The 12,671-nt window shown below is 37.6% G+C and overlaps 1 protein-coding gene across 5 annotated transcripts in view; it reads left to right on the top strand.

Annotated features, from left to right (window-relative positions):
- zic4 (zic family member 4) overlaps nucleotides 1-12,671 on the top strand; it is a 112,640-nt gene that overhangs the window by 84,879 nt on the left and 15,090 nt on the right. Inside the window, exon 2 of one of the 5 annotated variants that reach the window (XR_010925077.1) lies at nucleotides 4,360-5,206. The exons of the other annotated variants lie outside the window; for them this stretch is intronic. The gene's annotated coding sequence lies outside the window, so the exon portion shown is untranslated. Of the gene's footprint in view, nucleotides 1-4,359; nucleotides 5,207-12,671 lie in introns of those variants that run through there. 5 annotated transcript variants of the gene reach the window in all.

Genomic DNA, 12,671 nt, shown 5'->3' with positions numbered 1-12,671 from the left:
CAGCTCTTTACAATAAATGCACGGAGCATAACATCATACAGGATAAGTAGGGTAATACTAGCACTAACAATACCGGTTTTGCTATATTATTTTAACACTGATCCTTTAAAAAATAAACTGTTTTGAATCTGTGAAACTTAAAATTGCAGAATGCAACACTGAGAGTGATCCGATTACATTTCTGAAGGAAATGTTCAGCATCTTCGAAAGAAACGACAAACAAGACCAGCAGAGGGAATATAACTATGTGGAGCTTCCCTCTTGTAATTGCTTAGTTTGGATTTTGTCGCTGGAAATTAGCATCAGCTTTCTTGGATCTTCTGCGGGATTCATTTGTTTTATGATGGCACTAATGGCCATTCAAGCTCCACAGCCTGACTCAGGGGGGGTAAAGGGGTCAATTTATTCCAACTTAAAAGAAAATATTGGTGTTTCTGAGCTTTCTGCTCATCTCTATCATTGTTAGCTCAAAGCCACTTAGATTGTTGTTCAATCCGGTGCTGTGTGTCATTAGGAAAGCAATTCAATACCACCATGTACCTACCACTGTTCACATGACCTCATCTTGGTTTGCTGTCAAGGATCCTCAACAATCTGATGGTATGATGTGCCAGAACGGAGATGCGTCATCTTGATTTTTTTTTTTTTTTTTTAATATAATTGCTTATCGTCAGGCTAATGTTAAAGTCACAGTGAGGAGATGTTAGATTTTATCCTAAATCTTACCCTCTTAGTACATTTTTCTTCTTCTCACTTCCTTATCATTTCCTAAAAAAACAATACAAATCACTGGAAAACAGTTGTGGATGAAACATAAACAGGAGGATAAATAATAGTTTACTTACATGGACTTAAACAAGCTCCATACAATAAGACAGACTCATTAAGCATTTAATTCAGACTGGCTCAGGTGTGTCTCTCTGTCCAGCTAAGCAATACAACAGTTACACCATTTATGGACTGTCCAGTGTGCAGGAGGTGAAGAAACTTCTGGGGCACACCTGCCAGCTGATTCAACCATTAGACTACACACCACACTGTCTCTAGCCCCAGTCCCCCGAGGATGTCCCTCGCCATGCAGGTGCAGAGACGTAGAAGCTGTGATGTATTGCTCTAGATTTTAGCAATTGCTTCCTCGAAAACCTCTTATCGTGTGTGAATGAAACAACTGGATGCATATTTTCTGTGCATTACTGAGAACGCTTGTTTTCATGTTACTGAAAATGGTTCCAGGGATGTTTTCAACTAGAAAGCATATGTTGGAAGTCAAATGAGGTGATTATAATGGTTTTACAATAGCTTGAAGCATTATTTCATGATTCTGACTTTTGATTCTAACATTGGAAAAATAGTTGGAAAAGTAAGCTTTGAAGAATTTTGCCCTCCCGTCCATTAAATGTGAATATTTGCAAAAAAATGCGAAAACCCCAACACACATCCACACTTTCATTGTGTTGTTAAATACTTTCAATCCTTGTAAAATAGAAAATAATTAATGAAAAATGAAAAAAACTTATTTTTAAACAATATCAGGACCTCTAGAATGTATTTGTTAGCTCACTAGTTCATTCATTCTCACATTAAAACTTTAAAAAGTTAACTAAAAGTCCTTTTGAAGCTTTGTGCGTGAACAGAAATGAGGCAAAAACAGGAGCAGGTCATTTTTATAGCATACAAACGAGTGCTTTTGCTGACTAAAACCCACTCTTGACTCCACTGTTGACTTTCTTCCAGCTTCAAAACATGTTTCCTTCTCCCACTGAAAGCATTCGGAGGCCACAAGGCTGCCACATTTCTGCCACATTGCTGCCACATTGCTGCCACATTGCTTATGTGGCTTCACCCAGCAACCATTATACACCTAACCATACTCCAACCACATCGCTTTAACACCCTGCCAGGGCCGACCCAAAATAACACTCCCATGAAGATTCAGGGAAACGGAAGAAAAAGGTTGTCCTCTTCTCCAAAACATAAAACTGAATACCATGACCAGTTTTAAGTCAAAATCTGACTGCAATTAGAATTTGAAAGAATCTCATTTCATGTAAAGTCTTGTGTAATCTTTTACCCATATGTGATACAAACAGCAAGGTGGCCTGTGATAAACTGTGGTATGTTTCTGTACTGGAAAAATTTGCCAACATTGAGAATTAAATTTAAAAAACAGATGATAATCTTTTACTCAGCAGTACTAATTTGTCAGGCCTGGAAATGAATACCATAAACATCACATGCAGCTGGAATTTATGGAGGAATATAAATAGAGGGTATTCTATTAATATTCGTAGAGAAATGCTTAGGCTTGGTGTTATCCTCTATGAGATTCATCAATGTTGGTAGTTATTGTCCAGACCCCCCACAGTTGTAATTCTTTATCCTTGCCATCTCGGTAAACTGCATTATTTAGTTAAGAAGATGTAATTCTTTTCACTTCACACAATCAGCGAGACTCCAGACCGACCCAAAGCAGCCGCACACGTCCTCTATAAGTGAGTTTGCACATATAATGGCTTACTGTGTTTAAGTTATAGATTTGAAAAAAATACAGATGAAATGACTCCCTTGATCCTACACAAGAAGCGATTAAATTCTGGTTGCACCCAAGAGTCTATTACTACTGCAACGTGTTAATTCTTTAGATGATTGGGTATTTATGTAAATCCTTTGTTTATCATGTATCCATATGGCGAACTACAAAGATATGCGCATTGTTACAATGCCAAACCAGATGTTGACTTATCTGAACTTGACAATTGATCTTTTCTTTAAAAAAAAAAAAAAAAAAAAAAAAAAAGCACATGATGCTGCAATGAACTAAAAACATTAGTTGACACAAAAGAAAAGGGTTTAAATACAACAAAAAACAATTTGCATTTGATTTCGTTCAGACGTAAATGATTCATTTAGCACTTTGAGAAGCTATTACACACTGCTGCACTGTTTGCTGGTGTTTCAGCAGCTTGATTTCACACACATCATCTCAGCAATTCAGAGCGGTTTATTTATCCGATCCCGTAAACAAAATAATCATTAACCAGCAGTGCAAGGAAAGCGTTTTGTCTTGGTATAATATGATACCAGGTGAGGCTGCGTGTCTTGACAGGTCGCCATTTTCGGGCCACTAATTTGGTCTCTTTGTGGCAGAAGCAACTCCCAGCACAGCAGCAGGACAATTATATCCAGGTGCAAGGATTTGATTCAACAAATTCTAGGTGGATCATTCCAGCTTGCTCCAGGCCCCCCCCCCTTTGCAGCGTTGTCTCTCTTCTGGGCCAGCTTGGAACAGATGCCCTTGAAAAATCTACAGCCCTCACATGTGACTGAGGACCTTGACAAAAAGCTGAAGCACTTCCAGAAACTTGAAAGTCATGAACCATGTTGTATATTATAATAATTGGAATGGCAGCAACTGGAAACATTCCCCTGAATATTCCAGAAGATAATGGGACATGCTAATGAGTGTGGAATCACGCCAATCAAAAAAAAAAAAAAAAATTAGAGAAGAGAAAGAGAGTGGGGTGGAGTTTGGTGGGAAGGTGCCCAAAAGGAAAAAAAAAAAAAGAAGTAGTAGAGCGTACGGGGTGGGCTGTATGCGTATGTGATATATGTGTGCTCTGTCTTCTTGGAACAGCAGCACTGTTGAGTGTGGAATAGTACTGTACAGTCCGCCTGTCAAAACTGTTGATGCACATTTGGGGGGGAAAAAAAAGGATTTGGGAGCTAGCACCTGGCAGACTGAAGCATTTCATGCTATGCTGCTATGCCAAAGCACTCATGCAATGCCATGCTAAACTCAGAGCTTATTCTTCTCTCTGGTCGCCACACAGAAAACATTACAGAAGGCCCTTTTGGTAGTATGACTGTAAAAACTGAACTTTGAGGGAATGTTGTTGTTGTTGTATCTAAATCAGGAGGGGTTTTGGTCTATTTTAGATTCATTTTAATATATTGGTATGTTAATGGAGTTCTGAATGGAAATTTACAACCAACTGTGTCAGTTTTGCCCAATGGGAGCGAATTATGTAAAATTTAACAAGGCCATCTGTAACTGCTTTAACATTTATTGATGTACATTAAATCTTAAAGCATAATTCCCTTTGAATGATAATTATTATGTTAGGAAGAGCTTATGGTGCAGTGACTTATTAAAAATGCTGGACTGCATCTTCGCTGTAAAGCGAACTCTGTCATCAGTGACACACTACATCTCAATCCTGTGGACAGCTGATTGGATTTACTCAAAACTTGGGCTGGAGAAAGTCTCATGCTGAGAGTAAAATTGACTTAGGCCTGTATTCAGAGAGAAAGATGAAGGGCATCCAGTCTTATCATTCTCCATCCCATGTCTCCCTGCAGCCCCAATACTTTCCATGTGTTACTCCGGTATGTGCCTGAGAATTTTCTACATGTGATGTCAACATCAAGCCAGGACCCAAAGTCAAAGGAGGTACAAGGGGCTGAATCAGAAGTGCTGCCAACATTTTATGGCTTTGGAATCCATGTTCAGATTGTTCAGTGGATGAAAGATCACTTTAAGAGATAGATGCCAGAAAGCGAGTGGAAATGGTACAAATAGAGATGTAGCTTAATGTTTGTGTGACAATGTAGGCTAAGATTGGCAAGATTCGGGAAAAGTCTAACACCTTTTGCTCGTAATATTAATGACATTTGACTATAAAACTGATTATAATAGCCAAAACCACTTATTTGAAAAGTCCCAGTTTGCTTGTAATTTGCACAGGCAAACATCTGAGCAATATAGAAAGTCTTTTGCGACTATATCACCACCTCAGTGTTTAAATGCAATTATTTTCTTAATGCGTTATGATACAAATTCATAAAGTAACCCGATTCATGGCTCCAGATGGCAAAGACGATGAGTATCTTGCATGTTACATTTGAATTTTATTTGATAAACCTTAACAACATTTCTATAACTGTAATGTATAAAAATGCAGACAGTGTAACCAGGGGGCTGTGTGTAATTTCATTCCCACTGCATCCTCACCGGGGTGCTGGTTCTCAGACTTCAGCCAGAAGACAAGCCTTTATTTGATTTAGGCAACTCCCCCCTCTCATGTGCCTCCTCTGCTCATGAAATGTCCCAGTATGGAATGTCTGCATTATTACACTGCTGACAGAGATTGATGCTTCTCCAAACCATCTGCACATGCAACAATCCTCAACTTGAATGAACTTAATTGCAGGGGGAGAAAAAAAAAAAAAAACTTTTAGGAGTTGGAAAATACAAGGCATGATAGTTTTAACTTTGGATGTTTCAGTTTGAGGGGAACATATGTTTGGAAGGAAAGAAAAAAAAGTTTTGTAATGAATGTTTGGAATTTTAGCCAAACTCCATCAACGAAAGTGTCACAAATGAGTGATTTAATGTAACGCCGCACGTGGCCATGAGGTTGGGTTGGGTTGTAGCAGAAGCAGAATAAAGCCACTGAGTGATGTAACTTTGAAATTACTTATGAGACAATGACATATCATCAGTCATTCAAATCTATGCCTCCCAAAATAGGCATGCAAATAACCCCTAAACGGTCCTTTGCAGCATTCATATATCTTATTCCACAATGTTTATTTAAAAAAATACACTCAATTTGTCATTTGTGAGTCAAAGGTGACGTTATAAGAGGAACACTTGGTCAAAAACAGTCTTGAATGTGAACTTGAAATCTTAGATATTTTTTTTAGACAATGGTGCTACTTTTGGCATCCTCTATATATATATGAATACAATGCTTGTAATTCACATAAGCAGGTGTGAGATATGTGGTCTACTCTTAAAGGCTCAGAGAACAAGGGGTTGCAGTGTACTCGTGCAAAGAATCAGTGGGATCAAGTGTTGGAACCTTTACAGTACGTCACCGTCTTGTTTAACAAGTCCAGGGATCAAAACACTAATCCCTCCACTCTCCCTTTGGTTATAATTAACTCGCAGTGCTTGATGCTGACACTATTTTAAAGATGTGTTTCTATGGACTCTAATCCTGATTCAATCTTGCCATCTGTGTAAAAGAGAGAAAAAAAAAAAGAAGAGGCTTTTTGTGTTCACTCTCCCTTTATTTCATATTGTATCTTGTATTATCAGTTCAATACCTAATATCACAGGGTGTTATGACTTGACTAGATTACCAAAACAGTAGAGAAAAAAGCCTCTCTGATCTTCAGATGTTCAGATTAAATTCATGACGTGTTGGCAGGTGAAATGTTTAGATTCAAAAGAACTGATATGATTGTGTGACTGGAAGCAGCAAATAATTTGTTTATTTAACATGAAACCCAAATTATTCCAAACTTAAATGAAGAGAAAGCTTTTGCAGCCTCCCAAAAACATTTACATTTTATGTTTTACTGTGTTTTTTAAAACAGGCGATCATTTTCAGATTTAAAAAAAAAAAAAAAGAATTCTCAACCATATAAATCAAAACATAAACAAGCCAGCAGTGCAGCGCAGAGCTTGAACAGTGTGAGTCAATTACAGATTGAGGTTTTAAGCATAAACCAATTATTTCTGAAAGGAAAATACAAACAACTGAGGACAGATTTAAAAAAAAAAAAAAAAAAAAAAAAAAAAGTAAAAAAATGATTTGCAGAAATAGCTGCTTTCAAACAATCATTCTACTCGCCATTAGATAGCCACATGCCGCCATTTATCTGCTTAGTGACGGCGGCTGCAGTTTGCTGTGAAGCGATGACAGATGGATACTTACGTCGCGTAAGTTTGGAAACAACCTTTAGCGAGAAGTTCAGCTGGATGCTCTTTCTAAGGACTTATCAACACTTGTCCATTAGACACAAACCACTGCTGCGCGTGGCTTTATACCAAATAGCTGAGTGTGGATCCAGTGCAGGGAGCTGTCATATGTTTAAAAGAAAAAATAAAACAAGTGGCTGCAGACAAGTCATGTGACAAATAGGACACTTAAAACACTGGTGTTGATATTTGTTTTGCTACGAGTAAACATGACTGATTATTTGCAGTAGATTGGAGCAGTAATTATATATTTAATATGTCATATGTAATAGATATAATAACAATAATAGTGGTCTTGCTATTATCCATCCGTCTTGGATGGTTGCAGGGAAAAGCAGAGTTTCAACATTTAATGCTAAGTTGCAAAAGCTGATGACAAGTTCCCAGTATGCTGTTTAAAACCACCACTGCAATATAACTTGTGCAATGTGAACATTGTTGTTCAGATGTGGGTTTGCATTCAGTTGTTGCTGCCTTCCTCTGTGCTCCACAAACACAAACTCCAACGCACAAACTTTCATCTAGATTTCAGTCTTCATTCCTATAATTTTTTTTGCCAAGTTTAGATGTTCTGAATCAGTTAAATCCTTGCTGTTTGTTCCGAACTTGATCTTCTGGATAGACTTGACATTTTATGAGAGCTAACATTTTATTTGCCCTTTCAAACACAGTGTTTGTTTTTTTTTCCTTTTACCAGACTTCAATAATTTCTACATGGATTCCTCCACCGCTACAAGTAACCATGTCATATAAGCATCTTATAATGAATTTGAGCTCATGATTACATTTGGAAACAGATAAATGATATTCAAGTGAAATCCATAATATAAAACACATGATTAATCAAATACAAACACAGTCCAATACTTTCTAACTTGAAGTAACACATTCTGTGATAAAAGTCTTTATTCATGCAATATTATTCAGACACAGTCAATGAAGTGTTTCCATATGCAGACATCACATATGTCACGTCTCCTCCCACACAATGACCTCACCTCAACACAAGACATAATCTCCTGACATGGGAAGCATTGAAATAAGCCCTCGTCATTTGTTGTTGTCATTAATTTTAAAATCCCCCCGAACACAGACTATGTCACGCTGTGCGAGCAACAATGACACGACAAATACAGGTGCTGCTTAAATGCAGTCATTAAAATGTATTTTAGTTTAGGATGTTTATTTTTTCATTAAACAAACATTAAAATCTTGGCATTTTAATAATAACTATTTCAATACATTTTCCGCCAAAAAGTGGCAGCGTGAGGCTTTGGCCACAGTTTCCCCACAATTTCCCGTCGCAGGTGGAAACACCAATTAGTGATTAATTGAAGGTGGCGGAAAAATAATAAACAGCAAACACCTGGACCAAGCAAATTTGGGCCAATCATTATCAATCAAGCCATGAGTGAGCAACGGGCAATTGGAATTAATGGGACATACACGGCTTATAATGTAGGAAGCGCATGGCATTTCATTTTGAAAATTATTATTAGCAAACAAATTGACTTAGCACAGTTGCAACCGTCAAACGGTTGGTCACTCAGTTAGAAGAGATGGATGGATTTCTTGCTTGCCAACATGTTTACCTAATGTGACCAAATTGCACTGATACAAAATGATCCCTTATACCTTGGGTCATCAAAATGTAAGAACACAGAAAACAATCAAGATGTGCAGCTGATTATTTAACTAGGCTGTGTTTTTATTTATTATTTGACATTTTACAAAATAGCCCTTTAACTCAATCTCAAACACATTTTTTCAGATCCATAATTGCAAGACAATGGAATGGAAAAAGGTTAAAATAATGAAATATTAACTTAATCTGTGAAGATTCTTCTGTAATAGTGAGGATCATGTTTTGGAGCATAACCCATGTCTTACATTTTACATTTTCCCACGCTAAAGAATTTCAGCAGTTTGATTATTTCTTCACTCAAAACCGCTGGTATGTCTTCAATATTGCTGGAGAGGTGCTTTCACACGGTTTCTTCACATCCCTGTCAAAGGAGCACAGAGGTCACCGCAGCTTCTGGAAGCGACGTGACCCTGTTACATCGCAGATTTTCATCTATTCTCACCTAATCCACGTCATATCACTCAGTTAACTCTGATAAGAAGAAGTATCAAAGTCACTGACGTAAAAATCAAACAGTGTGATACTTACAGGAGCCAGCTGCTGCACACAGGTTGAACCATGTGTTATACATCGGGGATTTGTTGAGCAGGATTCGGTACATCTCACTTAGCTGATCATAATTTATCATCTTTTATTAAGTACAATATGGCATTTGATTGAATAATTGAATAATCAAGCACAATATTTCATTTTGACAGTCCTGTATAAGCTAATGCTGACATACAGTTGTGCCAAATGAAGTTCTCTGCAGGCTCAATTTAAGATTTCTTTATTTTTTTGTTTCCTTTTGTCTGATCATATTTTTCATTGCATGTTGCCAGTTTGTCTCTATAATGACTTGTATTCCTTCACAGATAATGTACATGTAGACTCCCAGATCTATCCTCTGGCAACATTAGGTAGCTAATATCCTTTGCCTGCTAGAGTTCAACACTTAGTGCACAGTCATACAAACACACACACACACACATACTGAACCACCCACGTGCACAGACAGACCCACAGACACATTCAGCTTCCAGGTCTTTCTTGGCTCCCATCACCAGTCAAGTTGCATTTCCACCTGTGTCCTGCTGATGCAGCTGGTGAAAAAATATCCCATGCCAAGCGCACTGGTATGATGATACCTTAGCACATACCACATTTTGTTTGCCAATTTTTTTTTTTTTTTTTTTTTTTTTTTTACTTTTAATCACTCTCTTTCTGTGATGCCAGTGTAATTATAAATGAATGCACTGCAGAGAGGTGGAATGTATCAGGTATGATTAAAGCGTTGCATTAGTCGGTAGTTTTCAACAGGCTGCTGCTGATTCGCTTCTCTTGTTAAAATGTGTTGTTGATACCTACTGTACTGCACTGCTGACTACATTGTGTTAGAATGGCTCGAAAGTCTTTGATAAGGTTAGTGAGAATGTGCAATGATGTCAAACACTTCAGTAATAAGCAATAGAGAATATGTGCAGATGTGCACACTTTCTCAACACACACGGCCACAGCGTGCACTGGACTCTAATGATGGATGTATTTCCATTATCAGAATGAAACTGAACAACAGTGAGCCAGAACAATTACAAAAGCGCCAAATGTTTGCAGGGAGAAAAGAAAAAAGTGTGGATATTAACATAGCAAAAAATGAAAATGGCTGCAATTGTGCATGCACAAGCCAACTAACCAGTGGGATTGTGATTCCAGCTTGTTTCGTTGCACACGGTTTTTTTTTTGTCTGGAATGATTTACTCATGAGGAAAGAACAGAAATGTAATATCATTGCTATTTAAAATATCTTCATTTAAAACAACAGGCAAGCAGAGCAACCTGTATTTACTGCCTCTTGTCTCTGAAAAATATTTGAAGGTTCTGAGCAGCAGCTCAACAGGAACACAACTATGAATTTTAGGCAACCAAAAGATAAAGTGGTTGTGCAGAGGCTGGTGAGTTTAGTAGATTTTCTTACAGTTTTCTTTTTTGAATACGTATAAACACTGCTATTCAATCGCTTGTGTGGGTTGAGCTCTGGATAGAGTTGAAGAATTTCTTTTTTATGTTTTTGTCACACTTTATGGCTTTGATTTGCAACTCCAGCCGTTTTTACTTTTTAGCTGCATTGAGACTTTCAAGACAAGTGCTGTAAATCATAAACTCTAGCCTAAACCATAACTCATCATGAGCACAAGCTAATGAATTGAAGAAAAAAAAAAAAATCTCATATTAGAAGATAGATCTGATGATATAGGTTGATTTTTTTAGAAAAAGTTTTACTCAGAAACTCATTTGTTTCTGTAGAATACAGTAATGACTGAGGACATAGGCGTGTCCAAATTGTAAAACATAATTTCAGTCTGCAACTAATTTAGTTAGTTGGGACTCTGCTAAATTCCAGAGAATACAAAAGAGCATGCAACAAGATGAAAACCCAACATCTGTTTGCATCAGGCTTAGTGTCACTAAAAACAATGAAAACCTTTAAGTTCATGTGGTTACAACCATGTTTTCCTCCAGGCCACCTTATGAAGCACGAAAACAATGTGAATGTGGAATGGAGCAGTAGAAATCTGCCAGTGACGATCTTTGGCTGGACATCCTCATTGCAAAATAACAAAGTCATTATCAGAGTCATCAGACAAACAGATGTCGACAAGCTGCTCTGCGAGCGAGAAGACCTCTCCATCGAACAGTACATTAACGCACCATATGCATGGCTTTTTACTATGTGGAATCAAAGTCAGTCAGGACGATGGATTTATTAAATCAGCTTTTGGTTTATAACTTTTTAATAAATCAGCTTCACTCACAGGGTCCTAATGTAAACAAAAGGCTACAGGCACATCAGCAAAAATGAGAAAACGCAGGACTGAAAACTGCCATCACCTCCAGTATGATTGACAACTCTCCTAATACACCAACAACTACACTAACAATCACTAATTCTGTTTCTAATGCTGTTTTCTAAACAAATGAGGGAAATCAGTCTATATTTTATATTTCAAGGAAAACAGAAAATGCTCATATTTCATCAGTAAGTCAAATTCAGGACACTGGAAGTGTAGGTGAATAAACCTGTGTGTGTAAATACATATTTAAAAAAAACAAAACAAAACACACAGATTGGTCCTTTAACGGATTGGGCGCATTGGATGACGGTTGCAAAGGGGTTAAATTAGGGGGATTTCCTGGATTTGACTCACTAAGCAACTCCCGCCCTATTGCCATTGAGCAAGGCACGTCACCACCATAACAACACAATAACTAAGCGAACACTAGGCTATAATGTGACCGGCTCAGGTGTGAATATGTTGTCGCTGCACGTTCAGGCGACTTTCTTTTTTTCCTGAATAAATAGGAATCAGACAAGGCATATTTTTTGCAGAGGTGTGCAGCAGTCTCACCCTGTCGCAAAGAGCTAATTGGAGTGGCCTCATTTAGCAGCACGTCAAACACCGTGTCAGCGCCTCCACAAATCTCCTGCATGGTCTAAACTTAATAGCATGTCAGAGACCACAACTGATGCAACGGGGGTCACCGTGAGCCTATGTTTCACTATAACGAACCCTCTCCAACCCCCGGCACTGTGGTGGCAAAGCGGAGATTAATGTCCCAATCAGTGATGTAGTTAAACAAAAAGAGCTGTGAACTACATGAGCTCCAGTCTGGATTATCATAAGGCAGCCAAACACCACTTAGACTACACAGAAATGGAAAATATATATATCTAGAGAGACAAAGAGAGAGAGAGAATTCGTGTTTTGTCTTTTTTTTTATACGTCTCGTGATAGTTTGACATGCCATTTCTGAAGATGGATAAACTCTTATTTCCCAGATAAAAACGGCAAGTTGCTCCAGTGCAGCTTTTAGTCTCAGCGGGCAACACATGTGGGAGCTGTGTGACCAGCTCACACATGTCAGAGCAATTGTTTGCAAATTATACAGATTTAAAGAAAAGGTGGCAAATCTTAAACAAGGCGTCATAAATCAGAATTTGTTGAGTTTGGAGGTTAATATGACGATTACGTTTAAAACACAGCACTGTTTGAAGCCATGAAAAATAAAATAGATCAAATCTCTTGTTTGTTGATGAGCTTATTGCGTCAAAAAATGAGTTACATATAAATATATATATATATATATTTAAAAAAAGTCACATTCCCAAACTTCAAAAGTACAAAACAACCAGCTGGAGCTCTGTATTTCTTCAGCTCACTTACTGTACATGAAGATTATAAATATTTTTCTGTATTTAAAAAAAAAAAAAAAAAAAAT

Source organism: Thunnus thynnus, chromosome 21 (genome assembly GCF_963924715.1).
Source record: "Thunnus thynnus chromosome 21, fThuThy2.1, whole genome shotgun sequence".
Lineage (NCBI taxonomy): Eukaryota > Metazoa > Chordata > Actinopteri > Scombriformes > Scombridae > Thunnus > Thunnus thynnus.
This window is presented reverse-complemented; position numbering and strand designations above follow the sequence as displayed.